At 40.2% G+C, this 10,618-nt stretch overlaps 1 long non-coding RNA gene across 1 annotated transcript; it reads left to right on the top strand.

The window, feature by feature from the left end:
• The first annotated feature begins 5,395 nt into the window (after positions 1–5,395).
• Positions 5,396–10,591, top strand: LOC137092185 (uncharacterized). The gene is made up of 3 exons (XR_010908172.1): positions 5,396–5,865; positions 9,599–9,694; positions 9,998–10,591. It is a non-coding gene; the product is annotated as an uncharacterized lncRNA (long non-coding RNA).
• Positions 10,592–10,618: the final 27 nt, after the last annotated feature.

The following is a 10,618-nucleotide window of genomic DNA, read 5'->3' as shown; positions in this document are numbered from 1 at the left end:
GTTTTTGTAGCCTTTGTCTAAGTGAAACATTTTAACAATGAGATGCTTCTCAAGCTCTTTATGGCACCTTGGCTCTTATAGTAGCATCCAAACAAGAAAATGTCAGAAAATCTTTCAAGATCAGAACACCAAGTGTGTGCATTTAAGATTTTACCCTACTATAAAAGTTTCTGCACACTTTTGTTACATTTAAAGACTCAAATGAAGGTTAAATAAATGAATTAATAATTAAACAAATGAGAAATACTAGTAGATCGTTTAGCTACCACAGTAAACTAATCAATACAGAACATGTTAGTGGGTGGGGTGTATTAAGGAGCAGGTGAACATTTTGTCCTCAAAGTTGATGTGTTAGAAGCAGGAAAAAAGGGGTAAGCATCAGGATTTGAGCGAGATCAAAGAGAGCAAGGACCAAATTGTGATGGCTGGACAGTTGGGTCAGAGCATCTCCAAAACTGCAGCTCTTGTGGGCTGTTCCCGGTCTGCAGTGGTCAGTATCTATCAAAAGTGCTCCAAGGAAGGAACAGTGGAGAACCGGCCACAGGGTCATGGGCGGCCAAGGCTCATTGATGCACGTGGGGAGTGAAGGCTTGGCCGTGTGTTCCAATCACACAGACAAGCAACTGATGAGCAAACACTCAAATTGCTACAAATTATTAGGGTTAGGCTACAACCTAACCCTTACCCTAGACCAGTCAGGGTGCCCATGCAGACCCCTGTCCACAGCCGAAAGAGCCAACAGTGGCACGTGAGAACTGGACCACGGAGCAATGGAAGAAGATGGCCTGGTCTGATGAATCACGTGGATGGCTGGGTGTGTGCGTCGCTTACCTGGGGAACACATGGCCCCAGGATGCACTATGGGAAGAAGGCAAGCCAGTGAAGGCAGTGTGATGCTTTGGGCAATGTTCTACAGGACCTTGGGTCCTGCCATCCATGTGGATGTTACTTTGACACTCTACTGGTGACTGTGGCCTCTTTCAGCAGGATAATGCTCCTGCCACAAAGCAAAAATTGTTCAGGAATGGTTTGAGGAGCACAACAATGTGTTTTAAGGTGTTGACTTGGCCTCCAAATTCCACAAATCTAAATCCAGTCGAGCATCTGTGGGATGTGCTGAACAAAGAAGTCCGATTCATGGAGGCCTCACCTCACAACTTACAGGACTCAAAGGATTTGCTGCTAATGTCTTGGTGCCAGATACCACAGCACACCTAGTGTGTGAGGCATGGTTTAGTGGAGTCTATGCCTCATTGGGTCAGGGCTGTTTTGGCAGCAAAAGGGGGACCAACACTACAATATTAGGGCACAATGTAAATACACAATCAGGAGGAAACAGAACATGTGTGGTACTAATTAACAGCAATGAGAACAAACAAGGAACTAGTGAGGGACAGGGAACAGGAACAGAGAAAACTACACCAAGATACATTACATAAACATGGACCGCTCCTCCCTCCATCCTGGAAAGAGGATGAGGGACGGGTGCAGGAAATGCCCGCAGGTGAAACCAGGAAGGCAATGATGGTGGGAGGAGCAGGAAGTGCCAGTGGCAGTATAGCTTGATTACTGGAATTTAATCAGGTAGTGGCGTCAACTGTAGTGAACTGGGTCAAAATTGATGAATGTAATCTGATATCCCAAAGCTGATATCCTATCATAATAACGTCGTGAACATCAGTTAGGGTGGCATTCCAGAGACCAGTTTATGGAAAGGCCCCTCCCTAACAACTGGTGTGGAAGAAGATGTGCTATACTGTGATTGGTCCCTTGGTGAATGAAATTAAACAAATGTTCAGCAACATGAGATAAGATGCCAAAACAACTACCAGACACCTCTTACATGGCAGGAAGGGGGACCTTCTGCACCCACCAACATCAAGGAGAGGACTTCTCATTGGTCTACAAGTTGATTTTAACCACCAAACTCATTCCTAAGGTTTAGTGCTGCCATAAAAATTAATTCAGGACATCCTGGAGGCAGCAGCAAAAGAGAGGCCACAGGTCTATCTAAATCCATTCATACACATGTTTGAAGGCCTTACATTTATATGAACTGCAACTCATCCACCTCATCTTCACACAAAGTGCAGTTTATGTTAATGTTTATTAACTGTAAACACAACAGTCCACGGGACAGGTCCATTAACAGATAAACGAATGTGTGGACGATTACTTCATCATTTCTTACCATGTTTGGTCTCTATCTGTTCCACACGATGCCTTTTATATTTTAAAAGAGGTTTGGTAAAGAAAATAATACATAGGTAAAACATTTAAGACACTGTTTTAACATGCCACTTTATGCTATGCAAATGAGTTCCACACTAGGGTGGGCAACACCGGGGCTACTTCAGACCCCAGTGGCCAATCACACTCCAGGACTGGAAAGGCGCCGGATTTCAATCTCCTCCTCATCAGAAAGTGATAAGTATGTCCCCCGGGTAGACACACACTTGTTTTGCATTTCTAACCCGATGGGGAAGGAGACACTAACAGACACACCACGTCCTGAGCTTCTGACCTGACGAGGGAAGAGACTACAAGACAGTGGAGGTTAAGATTTTGCGAGCAAAACCTTTATATTGCTTGCGGCAAACTCTAGCTGGAAAAGGGATCTCTCCTTGAGAGATCGTATCTGAGCTTTACGACTTCTCCATCCGCACAGGCCAGTCCACCAAGGACCTCTGCATCGGCAGACATTGGCTGTCCCACATGGCACAGCCAGCCTGTGAAGATTCGACTGACCTAGCTGCCTGGTCCACTTTTAAGGACCCTCTTGGCACAACCAGATTTCTGCATCCTTCAACCCAGCGTGGCAACGGCAACTCGCAACTCTGCGCTACCCGCATAACCAGTGGAAGACGTCTCTACTGCCAGGACTGAACACCCGACTGTGTGGAACGTGAATATAAACTCTCCAATAGATACCTAGGCTTTGTGTTGGAAGAGGACTTATCATTCAAGTTACATATTAAACATTTGTTATCTAAGTTAAGGCTACAGCTGGGGTTTTACTTTCGGAATAGTGCATGTTTTTCACAGTCAGCCAAGAGAAAGCTGGTGGAAGCTACTTTCTGACCTGTCTTAGATTATGGAGACGTTTTATATAGAAATAACACTAAGGCTCTTTTGCAATCATTGGACTCTGTTTATCACTCTGCTTTAAGATTTATAACTCGGGAAAATCATTATACTCATCATTGTGCACTGTATGAAATGGTGGGTTGGCCTTCACTTCATTTAAGAAGGTACAAGCACTGGCTTAAATTTGTGTATAAGGCCATAGTTGAGCCCCTTTCACACTGCGATTCCGGCAAATACACGGATAATGCGACACGGCATTTGTTCCCGGGTCGCTAGATTTGGTCCATTCTCACTGCCAGCGAAATACCGTAATATGTGCGCTTTCACACACAACGCTTAATGGTCCCGGGTCGAGTTGACACGTGACATCCTGATGTGACGTATAACGGTGAGCGATCTCAGCTTCAGTGCGGATAGTAAGGAGCTCCGTGGTCTCGACTTATGTCCCGTTTGCACACATTTCTGCTTGTTTAATTTTAGTTTCTTTTGTATACGAACACTCTCTGCGTTTAAAACACCGACTAGCTCTTCTGGCACTGCAGGGTTGTATTATTGAAAAAACAAGCTCTAGGAGTCGCACGATAACTTTGCGAACACGTTGCGGCATTAGTTTCGGCTTTTGTTCACACAGCGCTCGTCCCGGGTCGAATACCGCAATATTACTAGGTCCCCGACCCAGATCGAATTCGGCAATCAATGCCGGGACGTGGCTGCTTTCACATAGAAGGCGACTTGGCAATGTTCCGGGAATATTGCGGGTCCGACTTGCAGTGTGAAAGGGGCTTTGGACAGCTTCCTCCATATATGAATACTCAAATAACTGTCAATAGTAAAGGGCATAATCTGCGTTCAAGTAGAGACATTCTTTTAAATGTTCCCTTAATGAAGACAGAGTTTGGAAAAACTGCTTTTATTTATAGTGCATCAGCTGAAACTTAGTGAATTTATTTCAATCAATGAGTTTAAGCTATATCTAAATCGAACATTTCAAGCTTTTTGCACTTGTTCTTGTTCTTAATCATGTATTATTGCTGGAAATGTGTGTGTGGTGTTTTGTTGTTGTATGTATTTATTTTTACTTTGTTGGTTTCATTTTGTTTTTTTGTGTGCTGCTACCTTGCAGGGCTCACTTGCAGATATCTATCTCAATGTGATTTTATTCCCTGGTTAAATAAAGGCATAATAAAAAAATAAAAAATAAACTTGCCAAACCTCTTTCTAGAGACCTTGGCATTAGTTTATACATGCAGCATATGTTTCCTAACCTGCTTAGATTACACACTGCAAAAAAAAAAATGTGTTGTTTTTTGTTGGTTTAACTTAAAAAAGTAAGTAACCTGGTTGCCTTAAAATTTTGAGTTTATTGAAATTAAAAATTTGAGTTGATACAATGAAGGAAATTTGTTTAATAAATAGAAACTCAAAATATTATTGCATCTGAACCACATAAAAAATGTGATAAATCATGAAAATAGCACAATTTGTCATGTTTCACTGCGCCATCACAAATAAAACACAATGTCCTTAATGACGACGGCCGAGTAGCGTTTGCGTGCTTCTAGTAAACACAGAAACTGGCGAACGGCGGTCTTTCAAATCAGCTTTGACCGCGACTCTGGAAGACTTGGAGTTAAGCTTTTCTCTGAGAAAAGAACAAAGAACGGCACTGAAGTCATTCTTAAAAAGGGAAGATGTGTTCGAGTTTAGCCGACTGGATGGCGAATGTTTAATCTATCAGCGAGCTCTGCTTCACCTTCGTTGCTCTGGTTGGTGTAGCGCTATCCTATCGCGTGCAGAGGGAGTTTGAAAGACAACCGTTTATCCGCCCCTCGGATTGAGCTGTCAATGGTGAGTTTCCAGACCAAACATCATGATGTGGGTCTGACTTGTCAGGCTAAGACTCTACTACACTGTAAAAAAAGGCAAATTCTGAACTTTTGCAGTAAAATCAACTTGGATGTTTAAGTTATTTCAACTTAAATTATGTTAAACTGACTTTAAAAAATGAGTTACATCTTGTATAACTAATAAAAAAAGTTTTACATTTCTTAACTTATTTTGATGAGTTAAAACAATGTAAAAACATATGCTGTCATAACTTATCGATCATATAATTTCATTACAGTGTAGTTGTCCAGACTCACAAATCCTTCAGATAAATCAGCTGACCAACTCCCTAATTTACATCAACTCTGAATTACTGAACAGCTCTTTTGCGATTGTTCTTGTATTGTTCAGAGAGTATTCTTGTATCAAAGTGAGGAAAGGGTCATCTGATACACTCATAACCACACACTGTATTCCCCAACAGTGTTCTAAACTCAATAAAATTGCAGAGTTGTACTCAAAGCTGCAATATTGTTCAGGCACCACAAAAGTTTTAAGTTCACTTAAGTAGTTTCCAGTTATTGATTATTTAGACAAGATTAGCTCTTAGTTTATGAGTAGAACTGACCCCCTAACTCATTTCGTTCAAGAGTGGATTGAAATTACGTCTGACGTAATAATGACGTGCAACTTCATTGGAGGTTCATATCAACATGGCAAATTCAAATAACCTAATAACCTATACAAACCAACATAAACAAATAAAAAAAAATCGGACATTCCAATGAATGGTGAATGACCTAGTCTATGATCGATTGTGGCGGATGTAAATATAAACTTTGACATTGTTTGCAAGGACTGCTGCGCGCACCCGGATGTAGGCAGCAACATCAAGAGATCCATCATCAACAACATCAGTCTGCATGCTAACCGTAACGCCTGTACACAAAGGTAAGGACACGCCTTAATGTACTTTGTTTATTTATTTGTTTGCCATCTTCCAGGCAGACCTCAGCTAAAGTGTAGGCTTGTGAGAGAGACCTTTTGCGGCTACCTGCATGTTTTAGCGAATTAACTAAAGTTAATTGTCTCAGCTGTCAGCCAGCCAGCCTTGTTGCACTACGTTACTTTAGTGGGATAACTGGACAGACAAACCGTATGGTTTTAGCACTACCAAAGATCCTTTATCCGTTACTGGTGATAGGCCTACTTTGGCCGCGCAGGTTAGTTTATAGACGGACACTGAAGGTATAGGATGAGTTTAGACTCAAAATGATTAATAAATGCACACAATTGTCCATGAACTTGATAAATGTTGCAGACGTATTTCACTATCCACAAACAAATGCCTATAACTTGTGTGTGCAAAATACGATTTGTACAAATAGACACATAATTGTGAATACAAAACACTGGCATGAAGTTGGTTTGACGTTAGACGTTTGATATTCGCAAATTTAGGGACCGTCTCTAAAGTTGCATACGACATTGGTATGCACGTTTCAAACTTCAATAACATTTGAAACGTCAAACCAACTTCATGCCAGTATACAAAACTTCGATTTTATATTAAGAAGTCAAAATTTGTGCATGCAGCGTGATTTGCATTTGTGGATCCGTTGACGGATATGCTAGGCAAGATAAAATCAGGTTATGAACACTACATTCATCACAACATTTTTCTCCCATAGAAAACCATTATAAAATGCGTGTTATGCAATAGCACGTTCATAAAGTGTACGCCTACTTTTAATGTCACCGTTTTTACTGCAGGAATAAACGTTTTTATGGGAGAAAACGCTTATGTTCATAACTTGATTTAATCTTGCCTATACGAAGTATGCGTTATTAATACTTTTATTAATACCTTTTTAATGTTAGCCTACTTTTAAGCGTTTTCCTCGTCTTTATAACGAGTAGCCTACACATAAAGCGTCTTATAGGCAGAATAACGCTCACAGTGCCGTTGTCTGTTTCGGCAGAATATACTGTCATCTAGAGGCAGCAGGTGGGTGTGTGTGTGTGTGGATCGTGCAAGGCCAAACCGGCGAAATGAAAGTCTCAAATCCAAATGAATCAAATAGGATCGACTCACAAACGAGTCAATGAATGCACGCGCGTCACCGGATCCGCGAATGCACACACACCGCAAGCGTAACTACACCGTCACTGCAGCTGCAGACGCCCGAAGCTTTGTGCAGCGGCTCCCACAATGAGAGCCTACGCCTATACTATACCTCTGAGTACTAAATACTAAACTAAAGAAAGTTTATTATATTTTCTGGCTAGTTTACTTTACTTTCTATAATCATAACCATACTTTCACCGAAACGGATTAATTAAAACAAGTTTAAATGGGTACATCTTCTAAAGATGTTTTTTATTCTTCGTTTTCTCTTTAATGACATACTCCAGTTTACTTTATTTTTTATAATCATAACCATTATTGTTTCACCCAAACTGAATAATTGAAACAAGTTTAAATGGGTAAATCTTCTACAGATATTTGTTATTCTTCGTTTTCTTTTTTGACACACTCGTTATTGTTAAAGTACACTACACGTGCTTCTGTGTGCATTTTAAGCACTTTTTGTGTGAAATCATATTTATTTTGTCCATTAAAAGTGTTATTTCACTTTAATTGAGCGTCAGCAGCGCAGCAAAATAGGCTCGCCGCCGAAACCCCCGCTTCACTGCTGCTCACGCGACGCTTGCGGTGTGAAACGGCCGTTTATTGCACGCACAAATTCTGACTTGCTATAATAAAAAATCGAAGTTTTGTATTCACAATGGCCCTCATTTATCAATCTTGCGTAGAAACTGGTGTATATGTTGGCGATTATGCTTACACTCCTCTCACCGCCTGATTTATGAAACTGTGCGCACCTCTGCAATCCAGGTGTACGCAATACTTGGCCTTGATAAATGCGGCGGCTGAAAACGATCGTCATTAGAATAACACGCCCCTATATATTCAAGTATCCGCGTCTCCCACACCCTCATTTTACGCCATGTACACACAGACGGCAAAGAAGCGAAACTTCTCCGACGTGGAGATCGGGCGCGCTCAATCATCTCACTAGTCCACTAGTCAGGGCACTGATTAGGACATAAGTCAATGGGCTGACTCCCTGATCAGTGCTCTGACTACTGAACTAGAGAGATGATTGAGCCGCACCCATCGAGACCATCACCAGGGAATTGGAAAAAAACAAAAACGAAATTGTTTTATTTGGGAGTTTAAAGAGTGGGATTAAAGGCACAGACAAAAACAAAATATGGACCCAAATTACGAGTACTCTTAATAATGTGGAGGTTGAGAAGCGCACTCCAGCAGTTTAAAGCTGTTTGGATGATAAATTACAATGCATTATTTTACAGCACGTTTTGAAAAAAATAGCAATTTCGTATCACGGCATGTATTGGGGTGTACAATAGTGATGATGATGTGATGTAGAGTACTACCATTCATTCACAATAATATTTACATGACAATTTGTAAGATTATTATTATTATTATTATTATTATTATGATTATTATTCTTAATGACGCTTGTTATTCAGAAGAAGAATGTCGTTTTTATTGATTTTATTACTATTATTATTTAAAAGAAGAAGGTCATTTTTATTATTTTGTCAGTCTGAATTATTTTAGTCCCAGTCCGTGCGCAGCTGCCGGGCCAGACGGGCCTGAAACGTCAGATAAAGTGCACAGGCTCGCGACTGGAGGAATACATATGCCTACAAATCAAACGCTTTGGTAAAGTCACACAAATTAAACATTGACGTTCATGTTGCACAAAAATAAACACTGAATGTTGTTGTTGTGGTTTTTAACAGTGGGTCATAATATAGCATATCTTGTCAGTGTGTTTTGTGGTGTTATGACTTGTTTTTCTGCGCATTTTCACACTAACTCAAACGTGCGTACACTACCTCCTGAGCTGGCGTAGGATTTGAGCGTGCCGTACGCCAACGTCCATATTGATAAATCTCAAAGTCACCGTGGGTTTGGGTGTACGCAAGGTGTACGCTGGAAATTTGGTGTACGCACTTTTGATAAATGAGGGCCAATGTCTCTATTTGTTCAAATCGCTGCACATTCATGAAATTCTGTATTTTGCACAAGTTAAAAGGCATTTGTTTGTGGATAGTAAAATAGTAATTTTTTTACGGATAGTGAAAGCTCTTCAACATTTATCAAGTTCATGAGTTATTGTGTGAGTGTAAATTCATCCCATACAAAGCAATGTTTCATAACTTACACAACTTTTGTCAAACACATGACATGCCAGGCACACAGGCAGCACGCTTTTAAACATTTTATTAGTAGACTACCTAGCTAGTTGCCATAGGCTACATGGTTCGCATTAGCTGCTAGATGTAATGAAAAGTAACACTGCAGTGATTTCATCTGTCTTATATTAACGTCCATTACTAGTGTCACAATGTAGCCAATGTGTAGCCTATATTATTATAAGTGTTTTGTATGCATTTATTTCCCAATGACAATAGCCTAGCCTAATCTTATCCCTTTGTATCTCTCCACAGGGATACACAAAGTCTAGGGTTGAGTGAATATTTTACTGAAAAGAAATTACATAGTGCACCTTTAATATATGCATAGGATTAATATTCTACTGATTTGTCTTCCTATTACCCCACAATCCCTCTGTCTTTCTAGGAAGACGTCGATATCAACAGCAGACGGACAGTTACTCTGCGGGCCCTTCCCATCTTCCTGCGGGAAGATGCTGCTGGATTTTTTAAGACCTGGAATGTAAGTTTTTGATTCAACTGTGTGTCCTCTTTCACTCTCTTTTTTTTTCTTACTTTGTCTTCTCTGTATATCTCTTTCTATTTAACCCTCTCTGACCTTGCAACCAAAAGACAACAACCCCAACCATCTTCCTAGCCACCAGAATAGCAATTTAATCATACCACAGTAATTCACCAAGAATGTCATATTTGGAAATTTCACCTGAACTTTTCATTCACTGGTATTTCATATTATATTAAATACACATGTAGTGTTTTTCATTGACTACTCTACTCATTAACTAATTACTGTCATGTTCTTCAGGCAGATGAAATTGACCTGCCAGACATCTCGGATGCAGCTCTTGCTATTCTCACTGTCTCAAGTGATACGGACTCCCTTGTGAAGTTTGGTCCTGCTATCAGTTCTATAGTTCTTGAGGGAGATTTTGTTGTGCGTGATATAGCGGAGTTGACCGAGGCGTTCATTTTGCTGTTCGGCTTAATTTATGCACTTCACCTTGATTATCCAAAACAATTGTCATACACATTCAATTTCATTCAGAAAATTATAATGGGTTTGGATGACCTGAAGCGGTTACCTCCAAGACTGCTTAGCCTTAAAAATGAGTTGATGATGGATGAGTACTAAGTCTGTTTTCCAAATGTCATTGTTTGGACTGCCAGCATGTTTATAATCAAGCAAGAAATGGAATACCATTTCCCCCCGCTTTTTATTAATGTGTGTGTGCCTATTATTTTATTAATGTGTGTGTGCCTATTATTTTTGGATTGGCCTATTATGTTGGCCTATTAATTTTGTTTTTTGAGTATTATTACCTTTGTTGTTATTTCTTTGATTTTCTGTATGAACCCCATTGCTAGGGAGGTTTTTCTGTTAAATAAAAAGAAAAGGAATCTGCAGTGAAATTGTCTTTTGAATAGT

This window comes from Pseudorasbora parva, chromosome 11, assembly GCF_024679245.1.
Source record: "Pseudorasbora parva isolate DD20220531a chromosome 11, ASM2467924v1, whole genome shotgun sequence".
Classification (NCBI taxonomy): Eukaryota; Metazoa; Chordata; class Actinopteri; order Cypriniformes; family Gobionidae; genus Pseudorasbora; species Pseudorasbora parva.
This window is presented reverse-complemented; position numbering and strand designations above follow the sequence as displayed.